The following is a 22,252-nucleotide window of genomic DNA, read 5'->3' on the forward strand; positions in this document are numbered from 1 at the left end:
GTTACTAAGGCAGCCCTGTACAAGTGAAAGCCCTGACCTTTGCACTTGTGCAGCTCCTGCAATGCAGAGCAGCTCGCTGGCCACAGAGTCCTTCAGTCCATGTCAGACTTCCCTTCACTCACATAAATCTGACACTTGTGGAGCTCTGCCACCTTTCCCCAGAACTCATCAAACATCCTTTGGGGCATTGCAAACTATCCACAAGGATTATGGAAGCCCAACTCCTCCACTACAGCATGGATTCATAACAGGACCATGTTGCGTTACAAACATCTCTCATTTTTCCTTCGGGATCTCTTCCAATTGAAAGACATCCTAATTTTTCTTGGTCTGTGACAAACTCTGGGCTGCAGTGGGCACCTGTCAGAGCAGCCTTAAGGGACTTTGGTTCTCTCTGAATGCAGCTGGCAGAATCACAGTGAAGCAGAGAACTTAGAGCCTGATTGAGAGGTGCATAATGTGGTGTTTTGATACAGGGTCCTGTCTCTACTCACTAGATTTACTGGAAAAGCTGGGCAGGAATTATTTATTCTGATGATGATTATAATTATTGTTTATTCTGATGTGCAGTATGCAGGAACATGATAAAGTATTTCAAGGCATTACAGGACACAGCCCTAGAAGGCAAAAATGGTTTAAAGAAAATCCTCTCACATTTTGAGAGGAGGACTCCACATCAAACACACAGTTTCAAAAACTTCTCAGGTCACTCATCACCCCCTTGAAGGCTGTATTAGTTACAGTGCTAGAGCTTTACCTTTATTTAATAGCCTGATTAATTAAAACACTGGTGTTTGCTTTAATCAGCTATTTAATGCATCATCCTAACTAAACCAGTGTTAATTACCATATACCACCCTAGATTATCAAAGAAAAACAGGAATCAAATGTTTCATGGTTTCAAATGTTTGCATGAATGTTCCTGCTGGTACCTTACACAGATTTGATTTAAGATTTATGGCAAATTCTTCCCTTTTCATCCCTGAAAACCCCAGAGCAATATTCTGTCAGATATACCAACTTTGCCTAGCCTACAGAAAAAAAAAAGCTGTAAATTAGCCTTTACTCCTAGTTGTAGTATAAACCCAGAATTATATGAAGGTTTACAGGCCTCCGCAAGTCTGGATAAGCATGACATGAAAAGAGGTTTATAAAAAAACTCACTCTAAGTAAAAGTCATCCTGGTCCAAGAAGTTTTGGAAGCAAAGTTATTCTTCAGTGACAAATGTCCTACGAAAATAAAGTGCAGATCCTTTTTAAATGTCTTCTCACCTAAAGTCATTTCATTTCAATGACAGCAGTGGATAAAACAATAACAAAAACAAGTGCAAAGGGTGGCTAGAATAATGTACATGGGTTGGCACTTATATGTTCAAGTGCAAATTTATCTTAGATTTCAGTTTGATAAGTATGGGCCCTGTGACTTCTAAAAGTGTGCCCCCCTAACAAACAAGCTGTCAGTTTTTTTAAAAATCTGTCTTTTCCTAACAAGAATGATTGACACACTTCAGATGTGCAACCTGATCAACTTCCAGACACTTATTAGTCTTTCAGTGCAGGAGAAGCAGTCAAAAGGTCATTTTCATTTTTAAAGCAGTCACAAATCTGTCTTTGACATTGAATCTCTTCCTCATAAATAAGCATATGAAAGATTTTTGACTGATGTTTCATTCCTTTAGCACTGAAATGGGGTATGGAAAGGCACTGAGTTGGTTTTTGTGGTTTTGTGTTGTTTTTTTTTTTTTCCAGAAGGGAAGGAATAAGCATACCCACAAGGCTGATGAGATTATTTAACATTTAAACAGTGTATTTCACTTTCATTTATCTGTCCCAGGGTATCTGGATGCTACAGGATGCCTGAGAAACAGATTGAGTTCTGTGAACATAATTCTAGATAAAAATTATTCATATATTTATTTTTCTAGTGAGATATTAAGTATTTGACCAGACCTGTCTGTTATCAAAATGTCCCTTTTACTCTTATAGTTCTCTCTCCAGTGTCAGCAGATATGGCTGATAGAAATAAAAATAAACCACACTGCAATTTCTAATTCTTCTTATTTTGTATTGCATCCACAGTGTTTTCTTCCACTTGCTTCTCCATTTTTGTCAATGATCTAAGCAGGCCAAAGACTGGGGAAAGAGGCTGGTTAGGAATTTCTCACTGTCTTCAGCAACTTATAAAGCTATGTAAGTAGAAAAAAAGTGTGACAAAAAGTGAAAAAAAATTATTTTCTTTCTGTTTAAGATGGGTAAATCTTTCTGGGGGTCATTTCTCAGTAATTCCACTGTACTTTCCATTGCAGAACCATACAGGCTTTTTATTAAAAAAAAATAAAATAAATAAAAGGGGCTCCAGTCAGTCACAGCCTTTTAGCACCTTTCACCTCTGAAATATACTGACTTCCTGTGACCCTCACAGGCTCTATTGATTCACAGAAATCTGAGTCATAGTTACAGGAAACAACATTTCTCTCCCAAGAAATTTGCAGTAGGAGCTGAAATTTTGCACAGATAACATCCTTTTCTTCCCTGGCATCTGTGCTGAATTTTTTTTCTCTCTCCATGGCATGGGGGTACTATATCCCAACATAAATATGTAATATAAATATGCATGCCTTACACCAGTGCCTTTTCACTGCCATTTCCCAAATGGCATCACTAAGCAGCCTTTTCACTTCAGATATGTTTTTATAGTATCAGAAGACCCCAGCTGATCAATCAGGCAACAAGACCTGACTAAAGCAATCAGTCACACCGTTTGATTAATTGTGCCAATTACTGGCCACTCAGAGTAAACAATTTTGAAAGCAACTCCGTGTGGAAAGGGGGCCTGCAGCTATGTGAGAATGGGGAAAATGGCTTGAAATCGTAAATGTATTCAGAAAAAAATCCCATTTCATTCACTAACAATTTACTTCCTAGGGGGTGGATTTCGTTCAAAGGAGAGAGAGAAAAGAGAAGATTCAGCAAATGTATTTTTGGCACAGTCAGGTATTCTAATCACCAAAGAAAGTGGGTTGGCAGGATTTAAGAGAATTTTACCTATTATACAGAAATAGCAAGAAAATCTGTAGATTTACCAGCTAAGGCAAAAATGTTTATTATTTAACTTCAATCTTTATCATTTCAAAATCTCAGGGGTCAAAAAGACTGTTAAACACAAAGAACAGAATGATGCATGATTATTTTTTTCATTTTTGCCTTCCTGTACATTATATGTGGGCTCATTCCAGACCACTTGAAAGACAGCCAAGAGTAGGTAGGGGAAAAAAAATTTTTTTTTCAAACTTAAGTGTTAGGACATCTCCATAAAATTCCCTCTCAATTTTTAGACCCACTACACAGCTATTCGCACAATGTTAATTAAATATAGCCCACTTTCCTTTTCAATTGTCATCTTTCACAGACTACCCAGTTTACATAAATTAGCACACTAATATGTCAAATACATCAATTATGAGCTAACACACTCTCACACTAATAGGATTTGCATGTTTTACTTCAGCAGACATAGGACACCTTGTTTTTTTTGGAAAACAATCTAATATATTTGGGCAGCCAACTGTGTCTTCTAACATGACTTTCATCTCCAGGAATGATCCTTCACAGCCCACAGAGAAAAAGCTAGGTGTGAAAATATGCCAGGACCATGGTTTGCTCTGCCTACCCTGATGCCTTGAACAAGCCCTTAAATGAGAAGAAAGCCAGCAGAGCTGAGCAAGGCAGCCAGGTAGCTGTGCTGTCAGGGGAAGTTAGCAAAAGCTGACCCTGAGCTGTCTTCAGTTCCTGTGTCCTAAAGGAAACCATCTGATGCCCTAAGTTTACTACAAGGCTGAAAGGATTTGACAAGGAAAAACTCCCACTGGTTCTGAAGAGAACCCAAAGTTTGAGCTGACAAAGACTAACTAACGTTGTCTTCTGCTCTGACCCTCATGGTCCTTACAGGCTGGCATTGAATTCTACTGGAAGAGCATGGGGAAATCCTGTACTTCAGAGGCACTTCAGAGCCTTGAGACTATCAGTCTACAAGGTAGGGGTGGCAAAAAAAAAAAAAAGATTAGAAAATCCCTCACTGCTAGCAGTGTGCAAAAGAATGCCCACATTAGCTTAGCCAAGGTTATCAAACCCATGACCAATATGGGGTTCACTTTCTTCTGCTTCCAGACAACCCACAAATCTCAAAGTGCCAAATGAACTAAATTGCTATGAAATTAGAGCCACACAAAACTACACGCAACGATGAAACCCCGAACAATCTTCATTTCCATGGCGCTTTTGTCATAATTAAAAATATTCATAGAGCTTTACAAAGCATGAAATTACCTTGGCATTTCCATATCATAGAGTAGAACCTTGGCATTAGCTCAGGATGAAACCCTGGAACACATCAAACAGGCATCCACAGAGCTGTTCAAACGCCTGCCCAGCACTTGCAAAGTGCTTGGAGTGGAATGGAAAATTGTGAATGTGATTGGGAACTGGGAATGGGAAACTGGGAATGGAGATGGGAATGGGGATGAGAATGGGGAACTGCGAATGCAAACAGAATGCTTTTGGACAAGACAGCTCTGACATTGTCTGTCAGCTCAGGAAAGCTGCACAAAGCAGGAGGTAGATCAATAGCATAGAACACATCAGAATGACATTATGGGGACTTGGAGAGAGGTAATGTGTTTCCAAGCATAATAGCTTCAGCTGCAGTAATTAAATGTGAAGCTTTGCTCAGGCTGCTGGATGGCGTGTCCCAAATACACGCAGAGGGCTAAAAAAACAACAAAAACCAAAGGCACACAGGTACATTAACTCCCAGGTGTAGCCAGAAGCAGCTAATGAAGGGTAATGCCCATGAGGTATGATGTATCCAACAAAGGAAGTAAAAATGGAGTTCATAGTTAGAAATGTGGGAAGTGCTGTGGCTACTCCCTGACAATGGCTTGCTCTGTTAGAGCATCACGTTCCTGTAACAAATGTCCACTCAAGCCAGAGGGTCAGTTTATAGGAGAAAAGACCCTTTATTCAGGGTAAAAGCCTTCAGAACTCGGGGTGTCACTCAGGGTGATACTGAAAATAATTCACATACATCTCAAGAATACTTCAGCTTTGGGATTTGTTGTAATTAGTTACCTAACTCCTTTTCTTCATGCAGGAAAAGCCAAATCTTTGTTCATACAACTCATTTTATACAGTTTTTACAGGCCTCATGTGCAACTTTAACTGGTTAATAGTTTTCTTGCCAACTACTCTATTGGTTAGTAAGAGATATTTTACTTGTCTACCCAATCTCTCTATTCTTTAATTGTTTACTTATTTTCTTCATTGATTCTCATGGGACAGATTTAATGTTTATGCGGGTGCTAGTCGTTTTTCTCCCTAAGAATTGGTTGTTGTGTTAACAAACTCCTCATACCAAGATTGCTTTCGCATGGGAGCTTGCGAAGTACTTAGCTGCACTTAGAAGTGACAAGCCAGCTACTAATTTAGCAGAGCAGGCCTGATCTTATGAGACCTTTCTTTTAGAATTTCTCTACCTGTCTGTGACAGGGATTCACACCCATTTTCAACCCATCCTGATGTAGCCAGCACAATACACCCTTCTCCCAGTCTCCTTAGATACTTGCTCCCAGGAATTTCACTCAGGTCTGTTTCTAACTTGAGGAGCTTTCTGAGCTTGGACAGCTTGAAATTAAGATGGCTCCAATATTCCAGTAGCACACAAATAATTAGCAGAACAGCACAGGTTCATGCTGGGGCTCAGATTACCAAGGCACAAATTTAAGTAGTATTGTTGCAAATGTCTGACCATGAAAGCCCATGTTGAAAAAAGAAAGAAGTCTTCAGTTTCTGTCCCATCACTGAGTGAAACAACTATGATTGCAATAGCAAGGTGGATCTGAATGCACTGCCATCAGAGTAATTCCACTTGACAGAGATGAAAAACGGGATCCTGTTATATATGGCAACACACTTTATTACAAAAATCAGACTGTGCTAGGAAAAAAACTAACACAACATATTGAGGTCAACTGAGATTACTGTGGAAAAGAGGATGAAACTAAAATGACAGACAATACCCAGATGAAAACACAGATTTTCAGGATAATTTTCAGTACATTCTAAGTCTCGAAGACTTATCTGCAAGATTTCTGTCAATTATCCTCAAAGCACTGATCCATCTATCCTGAATCAAGGCATTTTATCATTTTAAGGTGCAATATTGATTCAAGTAGTCACCATGACAGTAATCAGAAAGGTGGAGCTGGTTACCTTGCTAGGAACAAGTTCATTGTTGCACTTACAGGAATAAACATTGCTGGACAAAGGCTGAAAATATCTCTTTCTTCCAGGGCAGAGTAGACATCAAAGAGACACAAGACAGCCACGTTCTTATCACTGAGATGGAATGAATAATGTTGGAAAATATATTTTAAAGAAAGGATAGAGTAATGGAAGTGGAAGTCCATTGAAAACTTCCTGCTAAGATCATCATCCACACCGAACACATACAGGCGGATATTTAAGGTGACACTCTGAGCAAGCCCTCATCCAAAAAACAAAATCAAGCAAGAGTCTGGCAGAGAGGGTGAGGAGCAAGTAGCAAAGCACTCCAACCCCTAGAATTCAGAGGAGAAAGGTACTGCACTAGCCTGACATGTCACAGAGAAATTTGAGGTTGACATCAGTCATCTTTTGCTTTTCCCCTCCTTCCCATGCACAGTGCTGTGGGAATCCAGCACATGGATCTCAACTTTTGCCAGACTGTTTTGCATTAAAAATGCCCCTTTTGTCACTACCTGGGCATACCTGTACAAATATTGCTGTCTTCCATGGATTTAATGCTTTCTAGCCATTTACACTTCTGTTTTAACTTTATTTTTATTCCCTATTCTTTAAGTAAGCTGACCTACTTAATCACTTTCCTTTTCAGCTCTACTGAATACCACCTATTAGTGTCTGTTAATGTCAAAACACACTGCAACTTTTTATTTTTCTGGTATGTTCTCTGCACTTATAAAGCAAAATAAAATTATCAAACAAGAACAGGATAGTAACCAGCTATTCTTAGCCCTTTACATGCAAATCTGTAAACTATTATTGCACTCATTTTTAGTACAAGCTCTCCAATAACTCTGATGTGGATGCTAGTATCAATATAATCAAGTTAGTATAATTTTAAATCAAAATGCATAAAAGTAAAGAACTATCAGATTACACTTTGTTTCCATACCATTTAACCTACAGCAAGCAATATTTTGACTTTCATTTTAGTGCAGCAAAAAGCTCCACAAAATTAATTAAGCCTTAAAATCCCTCTCCCTAACAGGAAAGTCTTATTATCTCCATTAAACAGATAGGTAAGCTGGACTCAAACTGTGTCTAATGACTTGCCTGACTCAATGACAAATGCAGGAATAGAGCCAAGAAGTTCACTTTCCCAATTTCTCCTCTTTTATCACTGAAAACCTGTGAGAACCCCGGCCTTGCTCTGGGGTCTCATATGGTGGTGAAATTCCTCCTCCAACCCGTGCTTCCAAAGAAAAACTCCGCAGGCTCTTGCTGTTCGGTCTCAAGGCAGTTTATTGTTAGTTATCTAAAAGATTATGTTCTCGGGCTGTGGCTGTTTGGTCAGCGGCCTGGGCAGAGGCACACACACACCCTGACATCCTCTCTGTCTGCTGTCTTCTTCTTCTCTCCCCCCGCCCAGGGCTGCTGCTATCTTTTATATGATATATTATGTATTACATGTTTATAGTTTTCCCCCAATACCTACTACCTATATTACAAAGTGCTTTTCTACTCTAAACCAATCTGTGAGTGCCAACATCACCAAGAACATGGAGGTAAGGAAGAAGAAAGAAGAAGGACAGGATCAGCCCACTTTCCTCTATCTTAGAACTTCTGACCCCCATGTACAAAGTAAAAACCCCCTTGTACATGTGCTAAAAGCCCCCTGTACAATACTAAAAAAATTTCCCCTCTACTTTGTAATTACTTTTACTATACTATCTAACCTTTTGTGACTGCTTGTTCCACCTCCAAAGTTGGTAATTCATTCCATGGCTCAAACTCAAAATCACAGCTGTTTCCAGCTGCCTGCCCGGGTCTAAAATGCTTCTGACCAAGGCCTGGAACCTCTAAAAATGTCTGAGAGACATTCTGAGTTCCCACAAAAACCATTATCTGACTCAGGGTAAGCACACATGAGCTGCCTCAATATGTGTAGTTATTTAGGCACATAAATAAACTTCACTGCATTTGTCTTTTGGTCTTCTGTAAGAAAAGCCTCCATCAAGTCATATTCTAATTAATACAGGAAGATGGTCAATATAATATGTTGACATCAAAGCTTGAATTTGCTGATAGTATAAGCCATCTCATTAAAAGGAAAAAATTAATTATAACAGTTTATCAGTGTGTCAAGTTCTGAACTAGAGGCTCCCAGAGCACTGAATGCATCGTTGCACCTTGTTTGAACTAATTTTCCTTTGCACAAAGTCAAATATTGCTAATGTTTATGAATATAAAGCTTTTCCAAATCCATGCATCATTGTCTGACTCAATTTTTCCATGGTAAAAAAGCCAATACAAGTGCAGCACACTAAATTAGACTGGCTATGAGCAATACAGTGTGCATGTAATATCCGTGGTAGCCTTCTGAATACATTAGTGTCTTGCAGCAGAATTAATTAAATTGGTATCAGAGATAACTCTATTGCTTCATATCTTCCAGTGAGTAAGGAAAGCCCTTCAATGAGTTTAAGATCCCCTCAGGAACAGGAATATCATTGGGAACTAATTGCTGTTAAAGCAGTCCTGGGCAAAACTCAGTGTGATTTAAAAAGAGCATCACTGAATTGGTGAGACATGGTTATGAATTCCTAGTGCTCAGATTATTCCATGTGCTGAGAGAGACACTCAGAGATGCTTCTCTGAAATGAGAGGGATAGGGCAAGGAGAGACATTAGAGGTATTTGACAGAGAAGGAACTCACACACACCAGGGTATTGATGTGCACCCAATGCCACAAAAATTGACACTGACAGTAAAATTCTCCTCACAGCAGCAGCAGCCATAATGTCCCCCTGGATCTTGCTTGTGGGTGAAAATAAAGCTAAACATTGAGCATCATCTTCCACAGCACAGACAAGAAGTTTGAATGGTTTTACCTGATGGAGTCTGGAAAGAGCAGATGCATTGGCAGAGCCCTCAAGCTCCACCTCAACATTAGGCAAAAGAAGAAGGAAAAGAGAAAACTTACCTTTGAATTTACACAATTACAGGGCATAATTTCAAGACATAACTCCAAGGATTAACCAAAACCGAACAAATTAATTTTTTCCCTGTCCAACTATTTAAATGCAACTAATTCTGTAAGGAAATATGGACACTGAGAAAACATAGAGATAACTGCCTCAGCCGCAAGACTCTGACTAAGCTTGAAGCTAGCTGGATCCAGGGTTTGGGCAGCATCCCATCTCTGGTCCTTGTAAAATATGGTTAATTTGAGAAATTAGATTGGCATTTACCCCTTCACAGGCATTTACTGTAGTAAAGCTTCCAATAGACACACATGTCAATGCACTGAGAGGTTAAAACAGTATCTGTGTGAACATGGGTTGCTTCACTTTATGAAAAAAACCAATAATGCAGAAGGTGGTAAACAACTTAATAGCAATTCAGAACCTTAATGATACATTATTTTCACATTACAGAATGTTTGGATACAATTATGTAAGAAACAGGCAAGTATGCAACCCTGCCCATTGTTTAGTTTCAAAAAAATCAGTTTTGATTTTCCCTACAGAAAAATAAATTAATTGAGTAGGACATAGCAGGGAAACTATCAGGAAGAGAACATGAAGAGCTCAGAGACCAGCCATGCTGGTCACTCCTCCACAAATTAAAAATAAGATGAGAATTTTAAAAACCCCATAATTAAATCCCTGTATCCTATCCTCATTCCAACCGCTGCAATTCTCTAACACAGCATCTCAGTGCATTCTTGTTCCCTCTTTTGCATTGGAACTTGTCATTGCCACACTGAATTATTATGCAGAGTATAGAGAGGGTTACAGGGAAATGCTCCACCATCAGCCCAGAGCTGGGATTCACCAAATAGTCAGCAGACTTCAACAAAATTCTCTGAAATATTGCCACGCTGTGGCAAGTCAAAGTATAAGATTTTCAATTCTCTATTGAACAGGTAAGCAGTTTTCTATTGCTGTAAAATCTGGTTTAAAACTTTATGGAAGATAATGTTAAAAAGAGAAAGATTTCTGGCAAAGAAATAGCTCCAGCTATGATATAGGGAAAAACCCCAAAAAATCCTGAGAAGCAGAATTACATTGGTGTACACAGCTTTAAATTCAGTGATTCCTGATTTCAGCCTGCAGCAGCACTCAGTCTTAATATTATCATAATGTAGTGCTTTCTGTAGGAGAGAAAACAGAAAGCAAGGCTATAGAAAGGGACCTCATGAGATTTCAAACAGTGAGGATGAGGAGATCCTTCCTCAGCCCTTCCCAGAAAACAGCTATGCTTTTCCATGCTTCAAAATGAAAAGGAAAAAAACAAACAAACAAAAAAAAAAAAAAAAAAAACAACAAAAAAAAAACCAAAACCCGCACAACAACAAAAACAACAAAAATAAACAAACAAAGAAACAAAACCTAAATGCATTTGAACATTAAGCAGCATAGGGGAAAGTGAAAAAACCCTGTTTCCTGTAATCAGCAGCAAATGCAGGAAGCCAGAGGCAGTTTGATTTTGGAAATCAAACTGTGGAAGCTGAAGGTGCATCATAGTTCATTCAGGGGCTGGCCCCAGCAGGACAGGTTCTTATTACTTCTTTCTGCTTCCCAGAAATCCCCACTGCATCCAGCAAAAGATTCTTGTTTGGAAGTGGTGTCTCAAGACAGCTAGATAACAAATGCAGGTGGTGTACAGAAAAGCTGTGCTACCCAGGTGCCCAACTAAAACCCTACTTGGGATTTATCAACCACCTTCAAGGAAGCACCTTGGAGCGTGCTGACAACAATTCTGTCACCTGGCCAGCAGAAAAATTGTGACCATAAGAAGGATCCTGAGCAGGTGCTCCCAAGAGGGTGAAAAAATGTGCATTGGGCATAACTGATTTAGTCATACACAGAAAGGTACTCACAGCATCCTTACTCTATCTTTTTAGCTTATTTTTTATGAGAAATAAAACCAATTTCCTGACTATTCCTGTGATTTCTAAGTATTCTATAGCTCATCCATTTGGACCACAGGTACTAAATTCACCATCCTAGGCAAGTTCTTGTCTGGACAACATGATCTAACTCTTCCAAAGCTCTTTCCTGGATCAGCTGGATGAGACACTTCCTTGCCTCCCCTGCTGTAATGGATTAGCTGCAATTAGCAAGTGCTGAGAGTGACCCTCTCCATGACTTTTAATTATATTAGCTGATTAGGGAAGTGCAAGGGAAGCTTTAAGGAGGCAAGATGAAAAATGTGCCTAAAGGAGAGATTTAGATCATTGCACTGAGCCAAGTCTAAAGCCCAGTCATAACAGAGAGTGAGTGGGAAGGGCTTGCTGTGTATGAAGTGATTATTATCTGATTATCATCCTTCTCTAGAGAAACTTTCCCAAAAGCTGAGTTGAGTGAAAGGTGGTCAGAAGAGCAGGCATAGCATGACCACACATTAACTCTGTATGTGCCCCTCTTTTTACCTGGAACATCTGGTTGTGCTGCTTTTGTGAGCAGACAGTAGGAGGCAGCAGAAGCTGAAGTTACTTGGAAAGGTCACGGTAGAGTCACCTAAAACATTCTGGCAAAGGTAAATAACTTTATTGGCTGATGTTATTCACAAATTTGTAATAAATTGATGCAATTACCTGAAAAAAAAAAAAACCTCAAGTTGTTAAAAAAAAAGTGTTAATATTTCAATCTCGCTTTCATTTATCATGTTAAGTTTATGTTTTGTTTGGAAGCAAGCCTCAATCTGAAGCAGTAAGTAATCCAACAAATACTACTACCAAATAAAAACATTTTTATCCCTCTCCTAACTTTTGGGGGTTTTGTCTTAGGCAATTGACAGTTTTATTTGCTTGTGGCTCAAGGCCTTACAAACAGTAAGTTACAGAAAAAAAAAAATTAAAAAAAAAGGAACTAGGTTGTTCTGAAACTCCTTCATACACAGACATTTAGAAAATTAAGTTCCTGTTGCCAGGCTCTCTCCCTGGCACTTCTGACCACACAGAGACTTTCTTGACAGCCTTGGCATTTAAGCTCATATTCTCAATAAATTTCTAGAGGGAATGGAAAAAATACTTACATATTTGGGAATGGAAAAATGTATTTTAAAACATACATTACAACTTTCCTATCTGATGGTCTACAAAAGCATATTCTAAGAACAAAAAGCCAAAGTCTTCTAATATTTCTGAGTCTAACATAACTTATTTATGGGTATCCAATATTTATTTCATACAAAAATTGTAATAGTTGGCCTCCATGTTATTCTGAAAGTAGCAATTTTCCATTCTCAGCATCTCATTTTCAAAACTAGTCAGTTCTGTGCATATTAGAAAATTGAACGGGTCCAGTGTCACCCTTCAGAAAACCCATGACAGTTCAGGTTTATTTATTACTCTGTCCCCATGTGTGTCTGAAGGACCACAACCAAAGACCATCCTGGGGCTGGTTTATTAACCTGAGCACCACAGCCACAAAAAAATGAATGAATCAGCTCTGGGCTGCATTCAGAGCCGTGTTGGAAAACCTGATTCCTGCACTGGAAATCCCCACTGGCTGGGAGCTCTGCCATTTTGGGTGTCTCTGTACCAGCCTCCAGCTCACCAGGACATGCCCTTCCTCAGTCTGGAAGGGTTTAGGGCTGCAAATGTTCACCCACAGGAATCAGGCTGTGGGTCTATATAAAAGTCTGTCTGCAACAAAGTAGTCAGAATTTAATTGCACAGCCCCAACACTCTCATTTGACAGAAACCAGTCCAATTGCTGCATTTTGCATTTGTGCAAAGCACTTCTGTGCACAAGGAAAACACAGCCTAACCTTCACCTCGTCTGCTGTAACTTTGGATTTCAAACAACTTATTTATTAAAATGGAAGACGTTGAGGACATGAAGAATTCCTGCTGGGGAAATTCTCCAAGTATAATGGATTTCTCTGAAGCATTTCTAAGCACCAGGGAAATCCTAGAAAGCTTTTATAATTCTGTTTTTATCCCACTGGCTCTTATACACAATACACATCCTGTCTACTTGACACTTGTCATTAAGAATCCCCATTCCTCTTGAGTTTGCATTACAATTAATCCTCTTCTAAGCAAATCACCACAGGCCAGATGTCCTCAACAAAGCTTAAAAACATTCAAATGCATCCTACCCTTCCTTTCCTTTTTATGAGCTGCATTCCCTCTGACTAGACTGGGGATTTCTGGCCAGCAGAGGTTTACATATCACAATTCACAGGATGCAGAAGCAGCAAAATTCTAAAGCAGAGGCTGAAGCAACAGCCTGGCCCCATTTGCTTCTCCTTGGCCTGGGGTGGGGTAACGAGGCTGTGAACACAACCAGGGCCTTCTATGGGGGAAGAGAGAAGTCAAGAGAGATAAGAAGTTTCAGCCCAATTCAAAAAACCCTAAAATCTGATAGGAACCTTCAAATGATAGATCTGATGTCTTTGCCCTTCAATTACACAATATATCAAGTCCCAGAGAGAATATGAATGTCATGATTGTAAAACAAGACAGAGAGAATAGAAAGAGGAATATCATTAAATAATTCTGAGAGTCTCAATTATTTCAGAAAGATTATTTTGGTAATAATCATTATATGGTAATATAATAAAATAATTCTGTAATAATTCTGAAAAGAATTCAATTATTTTCAGATCATTCTTATTTTGTCCCACACAGTTATATTCCAGAACAATTACTTGAAGTACATGTTTTTCATAACACATTGCATTTGATAGTTTAAACAGCAGTAATTTCATTTAGCATAACCTACAAACTCAATGTTCTATGAGCAATGATGTGTTAAAAAATCCCAACATTCAAGCTTCTGAAGGTGAAGAAATCCACATGAAAACATGAAAAGTTCTGCTTTCATTTTTTCCCAGAAGAGCAATGTGTGTGTAATGCTCCAAGGTGTTTTTGGGGTTGTTTTTTGCAGTGCTCCCTGGCAGAGATGCCATCGGCCACCTTTCCACCCCAGCAGCTCTCCTGCTGCAGCTGACCACTTGGCAGCCTGCACCCAGGCAACAGGTACTGCAAGTTTTCAATCTGCTTCATTTGCTCCTTCCAGAAGAAAATCCTGGCCAGGAAAACACTTGCCAAGCAGCAGGGATTTTTATGCCAGGTACCAGATCAGGTACCAGCACAACTGTAGAACACTTTGGGATGGAAGGGACCTTGAAGGTCGTGTTGTTTCAATACCCTTGCCATGGGCAGGGATATTTTCCACACTTTCCAGGTTGCTCAGTGGCCCATCAGACCTTGCCTTGAACACTTCCAGAGATGAGGAGTCCACAACTCTCTGGGCAATCTGTGCCAGTGCCTCACCACCCTCACAGTAAGGAATTTCTTCTTTATATCTAATCTAACACAACCCTCCCAAGATTCAAAGCTATCATCAGTTTATATTGCTCAATCACCCCTCTTGCCCTGTCCCTTCATGCCCTCTCCAGCTTTCCTGTTTATAAATATATAAATTTCCTATTTCCAATAGGAAGGTGTTGCAAGCTCTCCCCAGAGCCTTCTCTTCTCGGGGCTGAGCAACTCCAACTCTCTCAGCCCATCCCCACAGAATGCACAGATCCAGTGAAATCAGCACATTATTAATTTCTCTGCACTTCCTATGGATGGAAGAGAACCTTCTGGAAAGACACATCATCTAGTTCCTCTCTCTCTAACCCAGTACCTGCATAAATAGAACCCTGAACAAGCTAATTCAATTATGCCCATTCCATGGAGAATTTAAACGCATCGTTATCCTCTGATTTGGCCTTTTTGTAAGCATAAACAAATACATAAGCATTTTAGCTATCTATATCTAATCTATATATACCAGTAAAGCACTTTCTTTTGCTTTATGACTATTTTATTTTGCTGTTTGCTGTTGCATTTCATTTTTAAGAATGAAAGCATAAAACTATTGTATGTACTACAATCAGAATATACGATTAGTGCCTGAAACTATGAAGAAACTTAAATATTTATTTTAAATGTGCATTTAAATGCAATACTACTGACTAAATATATATCAGCTAAATTCACCCTTTGCTGAAATAAAGGTTCCCCTTGAATATAATTTTAACAATGGTCAGTGACTGCACTCAACCAGAGACCTGCCAGTAATTGACAAATTATTTTCTGATGCAACTCACCTGAAGCCAAAATTCCCTGCAAGGATGTTGATGGAGCTACTGAGAAACCTACATTGCAAAAGACAGTGTGTGTGACTCTAAATTCCCAGTGACAAATTTAGCTGGATCACCAATGCTGTTACCTGACCTAAGGAGGGAAATGCAGAGAAAAGGAGACTCAAGGAAAATCTTCTTGCTCTCCTAAGCCACCCTAAAGAATATTGTAGCCAGGTGGAGGTTAATCTCTTCCCCCAAGTAGCAAGCCTCTTGTTCAGGGGACAAGAGGAAACAGCCTCCAGTTGTGCCAGGGAAGATTTAGATTGGGTATTAGGAAAAATTCCGCCATGGAAAAGGTTATCAAGCTCTAGAACAGGCTGCCCAGGGAGGAGGGGTTTAAAAGCCAGGTAGATGGGGCACCTGGGAACAGGGTTTAGTGGTGGCTTTGACAGTGTTGGGCTAATGGCTGGAGTCAATGACCTTAAAGGTCTTTTCCAGCCTAACTGGTTCAACGATTCCATGACTGTATGATTAATGATTCCCATCCCCTAAGTCAGTGCTTTACAACGGGAAGAGCTTTTCCATTGCCAGTGTCCCACAGCAGCACCGCACTTGGCGTTTGAAGAACAGAATCTGGCCCCTGTGCTGGCCAGCGCCCGTCCCAAAGGCTGGCCGCGACATTGCCACCCTCCTCCAGCCCTGTGCCCTGTCCCCTCCAGCTCCTCGCCACAGCCACCCGCAGGTGGCAATGTTGGATCTGCTTTTGAGGATTTTGTTCCACAGAGCGGCCCGAGGATGCAGCACCGTTGTCCTCTCCTCACTCCTATATTCCATTTCCTGCATCGCTTCTTGTTTATTTTCATCCTACGCTGGGCACTCACCCTAAGATGCATTCCGGTGTTATGTTAAAATCACTTCTTGTTTCTTGATACTTAATCTTCCATCTTTTACAGGTTTCCTAGGTGGCTTTTGTGGAGTGATAGAATTTTGGGAGGATTCAATTTCATTGAATTCTCTACTTGATTCTTTCTGCAGCCAATACTTGGCTGACCTTGACAGGCTCAAAGGAGGTGTAAATTGCCACTCCATGCTCAGTACATTTAAGACTCCTTTGGGCCAAGGATTTATTACAGGAGCCTCAATACTGTAAGTACTGCTACAAGGAAGAGAGTATAATTTCTCTTCCTTTTCTCTCCACAGACATGAAGCTGGCAGATGCTAATTCCCCCTAGACCTCATTACCAAGGACTCTGAGGACAGCAGCAAGGCAAGGTGAAAACAGTGGGAATTCCAGAATGAATGTTGGCACTCTATTGTAATGAGGAATATACAGCCAGGAGGAGGAAAGGAGCTTTTGCTCAGCTGTAGCATCTCCTCTGGAAGCTACAAGGATCACGCACGTCTCAGACCTCAACTCTCTTACTCAGTTAGATCAGAGAAAGAAATTCTCACCTTCTTCATTAGAAGCACTAGAGAGAATCCAGTGCTCACAGATGGTGATTAACTACTGCAGGGACCAAAAGATTATTTTAAAATCTTAGTCCTTTTTATAATCCCCTTAAACCTAAGAGTACATGTGCAGTGAAGAAGGCTGGGGAAAGGCTACAACTCCTGTATTTTAGTTATTTTGAATCTATTTTAAAATGTCTGAATCATACTCTTTCTTTATAGTCTCCCAGTTTACCAGAGTACCACAGTAAGGTCCATGTCTTTCAAAACAGGGTGAGAAAGGAAAAGAAACTAATTGCATTTCTATCACAGATTTCAAAGCTCTTGAGGAATAGAAGCAAGCCCTAGAAGGTGCCAGCAGTTGTGAGGGGAATAACTAAACCCATCCAAATTTAAGTATTGAATTTAAGAACCTAGGCACAGGAGGATTCTTTTTTTGTCATTGGAGAGAATCAGCATTTTTGGAGGAAATTCAGCTGCTAAACTTTCTACAAAGACTGTATCAGAGCTGAAAAATTACTATGCTTCTAATTCAGACGTCTGAGGGTATAGGAATTCCTGATTTCTCAATTATTGATAATCTGTTTTTATAGAAGAACAATCACATCACTTCTATGATTTTTTTTCTTTTTACATTAATTTGTATGAGCATGGGAAAAGTAGTAGAGAAGCATTAATAACTGGACTAGAAATCACTGATTGTGCTTCAGCTGGGTGCAACTGCTGAAAAAAATATCACTGTGTAGCTTATTTCAGATCTGAAAATTATCCACCATGAGTATTACTATCCCACAAGAGAATATGCCAACATTTGGACTTTTGTTTCACACGCTTTTCGACCAGCAGGACTGTGATCAAGAAGGGAAAAAAACCAAACCAAACCAAACCAAAACAAACCTTAACAGTAATCCCACCCTCAGAAACCCTCTGGAGAACTTGCTGCTGAGAAACCCTGTCCTGGAGGCTGCCAGAGGCTCTATCAGCTCATATATCAAAGCTGGAGTGCAGCCTGTCTGTTTCCCCGATCCCAGCAAGAGTTAAAATAATTCTCATGGGTCAAGCTACAAATCTAAGAATAAGCAAGAAAATATGCATTACTACACCCTGCAAGATTGTGAATGGATGATGGTGATCAAGATAAGGCTTTGATGCTGCATCCAATACATTCCTACATCTATTCCAAATCCTGCATTTCTGTGGATTTAGTGAGCCAGGGGTGAGCAGAGGCATGTGGTTTACTTCCATGCTTTATGCCAGGCAGGCACACTCACATTTTTTGCCTTTGTTGGCATTCAAACAGGGTGAACTGTCACTTTAACAAAGCAGTTAATTTATCAAAGGCTGAAAGGGTAAACTAGGCTTTTACAGTCAGGAGACATTTCTTCCTTTTCGCATTACAAGCCTTTAAAAGGTCACACGGTCCCAGCCGAGGAGCCACTATCAGCACCAGGGACTGTGGCTGTACAGCTCCTTCTCACACGTTCTACACAGTTTCTCAGATGTGGGGATGGATTAAAACCCTAACTGCACTTTCATATTCATAAATCCATCCAAATTAACTTTCCCAAAACATTAAGCCATTCAGTTAACAGCAGAAAGTAACAAAAAAGCCCAACCAACAAACCAGATTGCTCCCTGAGATAACACCTTTCTTTTTTTATGACTTGTGCAGTGTAAATAGCAGTTTCAAACCTAGACACCCAAGAGGTCACCCCTTTTCCCCCCACTGCAGAGTATGTGATTAACCCCAGTTTGCCCAATGCCATCAGAGCACTGGGAGGCAGCCACTTGTGGAGCACAGAAGTTCACACTGTGCTCTGTGGCAAGCACATTTCTCTCCCTCTCAGGATTTTTCATAGAGGTGCACAGAGAGAAATGAAAGAGAAAACAATTTTTATTTCTGCTCCTTGTTTTACCTATGTGGAATGTGTTTGGAGACTTGTTACCTGGGGTGATTGCTTGATTGGATTCTGGTGAGGGTTGTTTGAGCCTGATGCCCAATCCAACCCACCTGGGGCTGGACTCTGGAGAGAGGGTCACGAGTGGTGAGAGTTAGAGATAGGGTCAGAGAAAGTAGTATGTAGTTTTAGTATCCTCCTTTTATATAGTATATTAATGTATTTTAGCATAGTTATAATAAAGAAATAATTCAGCCTTCTGAATTGAGTCAGACATCATCATTTCTTCCCATTGGGTTCGCCTGCATTTACAATAGTACCCCAGTGTTTGCTTGAGGAGCCTTCCCTGTCCTGAACAACAGGTGAAAGTTGTAGGATGATCTATGTGAATCCAGCAGTCTTCTTAAGCCCTATAAAAACCCTCAGATTTTCAGACAAGTGTCATTTTTCTTTTTTAGGAATGCTGTTAATGATAGTGGCTCTAATGTGGGGTTTTATTGTTTTATTTTCCTTTTACCAGCTGTAGAGCAAGTGTCTTTATCAAGGAAGCAGCATTATCAGAAGTTCAGCTTTGGTACTTTTGCACAGTAAAAATTACTTTCCTAAACAAGTAGCCAGCCCTACAAGTTTCAGTGGGGCTACTTTTAGAAAATATTATTGCTCAATTGAGTTAAAGCAACCCTGGAATCTCCTGTGTGAGCAAGTGGGACTAGAGGTCAATAACCTTGGATGTATTTTATTCAACAGATCAAATAGCTGTAAATTATCCCTGAGGTGGGCAAGATTAAGTCAGATAAGAGCTCAACTCCTGTGGTCATGCAGAGTTTCAAGACTCTCTTCCAAGTGCAGGCTTTTTGGAAGTCAGTGATTAAATGCTGGGAAAACAAAATAAAACAAAACAAAAAAAAAAACCCAAAAAGATAAATGTTTCAGATAATTAGAACCATTTACTCAGTGGGAAAGGGCATGAACTGCATTTTCTTAAGGACCAGCAAACATAGAAGGACCGCTACCAGCTTGGTTGAACTCCAAAAGCACATATTCCATATTAAAGTTAGATGATTCCCATGTGGGGTGGTAGGCAAAAGGACTCTTGTTGATTTTTTGCTATCCAGGCCTCATTTACCCCATACAATGAAGTGTGGCATAAAGAAAAACAAGGCAGGATACTGTAGAAGTTTTCTTCATAGGCATTTGGGTGGTCAAAGCTTTGGTGGGGGGCTTGCAGTAAAAGTTAATTCTGGGGCAACCCTTGCTTTGCATAATGAGAATTTAAACAGCTGGAGGCCTCTGGGAAATCTGGATGTGGCACTTCAGCAGCTTGGGGACCATCTGCAGTCACTTTCATTCCTGTCTTCCTCTTAACCATCTAAATGATTAGCCAATAAATCATCCAGTGGAAATGGAAAAATACTATAAGCCATAGATTCTGAATCAGGAACTCCTGCATCACATCAGTAATTTATAATTGGTTTATAGCAACACTTTTAAAAAGATCTGCTTAGAAAGAGATCCAGTTTAAATTAAGACATAAAGGAGATGGTCTGTTTAAATAACTTGAAAATTATTTCAAATCTCTGTCCAAATACAAGTGAAACTGAATGTGAACACTGAGAGATTTAGTGACTTTGTTTACTCCCCATTTCTCTTGTGTTTGTAACTAGAGACAGCTCAGATTAAATCTACATTTAAACTCTATGTCTGGATGTGAATATCCTCTCTCAAATGGTACAGACCATAGTCTGAGATCCAAACATCCAAGAAAATAAAAATAAAAAAAAAAAACAACAAGCAAACATTGGATGCTAATGCACATCTTGGGAAGCGTGAGGTGTGCTGGAAGCCAGCAAGTGTGAGCTCAAAATTATGATTATGGGCTAAAATTATGGATTCCTGGGCTATTTGCACAAATCACTCCTTATAAAGAACCTCTTTATCACATTTAGTTTGAAAAGGAATATGCAGAACCTAAAAAGTAAAGATTTTGGTTTAAGGAGCAGCAATCTGCAAAAAATGGGTAATGGTATAGGCTGCATCAGTATGCTGACAGCAAATAATAGGAATATATTACATATACCATTTATACACATGTACCACTGAACTGTGCAAAAACAAGAGTGGTATCAAATAACCAGAAGAACACCACAGGTATTTATTGGAGAAGAAATTCCAAGCAACAACCTCTACATCCAGAGAACAAGGGTGGAGGCATTCTAACAAGCCTGAATTCTGATTCTCAATTTTGACCTAAGAAATTTGGATAGCAGGTTTAAGGAGAAAAAAAAAAAAAAGAAAAAAAGAAAAAAAAATTGCCACAACAACAAAAAAAATCAGTTCTCAAAAACATTGCATTATTTCAAAGCCAATTTTGAAATTATTTTATTGAGAAAAAAGAGACAGTTGAAAATGTTTAAATTATAGTAAAGATATTTCTTTCAGTAGGTTTTGCTCCAACTTCTGTACTAATCCTCGCTCCACTTTACAATTCATCGATGTGCCCACAGCCAGCTCCTTCCATCTCTTACAAGCTCAGCTCATTACCAGTCCTTATCACTTGACCAAGATAATTTCTTTGAGGGCTTAGTCTTGCAAATTACTGATATTCTGCCCCCAGTCTACAAAGCACTTGGACAGACATTAGTCTTCAGCAAAACTGCTGATGGAGTTAGAGTTAAGACTTGTTTTGGATCAGGGCCAGAGCAGGTTTTTCTTCCCAGGATTAAGTCCTAAATCTCCCTGCAAAAATGGTTCAGTTCAAGGTTTTTTACCCATTGTTTTGCTCTCTGAAATTCTTCATTTGCTTTCATCTTTTGGAGGAAAATCAAGGCCTAAGGCCTGGCTCACTCATATATTTTTTTGCACTTTTACATGAGCAAAATAACTTCAATGAAGTGTCTTAAATCAAATCTGGGAAAATTATTATCTGGGTGAATGGATGTGTTTATGCACTGCTGGTTTCAGACAGCTGGTCACTAGGAAAAATCTCTTCCCCACTCTACATTTGAATAAAAACTGTAACAAAGTATCATTTTTATCCTCTTTATGATAAGAATGAAATAAGCACAAGATCTTTGCCAATGAGATAATCACAAGCTTTTCCTGATAACATCAACAAAGAGGGCCTAAAGAAGGAACAGAGCAAGGGAATTAAAAACCATTATTCCAATATGATTTAGATTAATTTTTAGATGTAGCAAGTTTAAAAAACAAATTAACAACATTTCTGGCAAAAATTGCTGAGGCAAAAATCTGTGGCATGCCAGGGAATAAATTCTCATTTTTGTGGGTGAGGTGGTGGAAATTTTTGGTTTCCTTTGTTCTTATTGATTTCAAAATATCAGAGTGAGCCTTTCACATTGCTCTAGATTTCAACTCCCATGCAATTACACTGTGAGTTTTTCTCAGTTTACAATTATTTGACAGAATTTTCCGAGTAATATCATTGACACCATTTTGTTGCATGTTGATGGGCAAAATCTGCTCTGTCCCTGACTTGCCAAAAAAGATGCAGAATGAGTGATGCAATCTCTTGTCTT

Source organism: Lonchura striata, chromosome 5 (genome assembly GCF_046129695.1).
Source record: "Lonchura striata isolate bLonStr1 chromosome 5, bLonStr1.mat, whole genome shotgun sequence".
Classification (NCBI taxonomy): domain Eukaryota; kingdom Metazoa; phylum Chordata; class Aves; order Passeriformes; family Estrildidae; genus Lonchura; species Lonchura striata.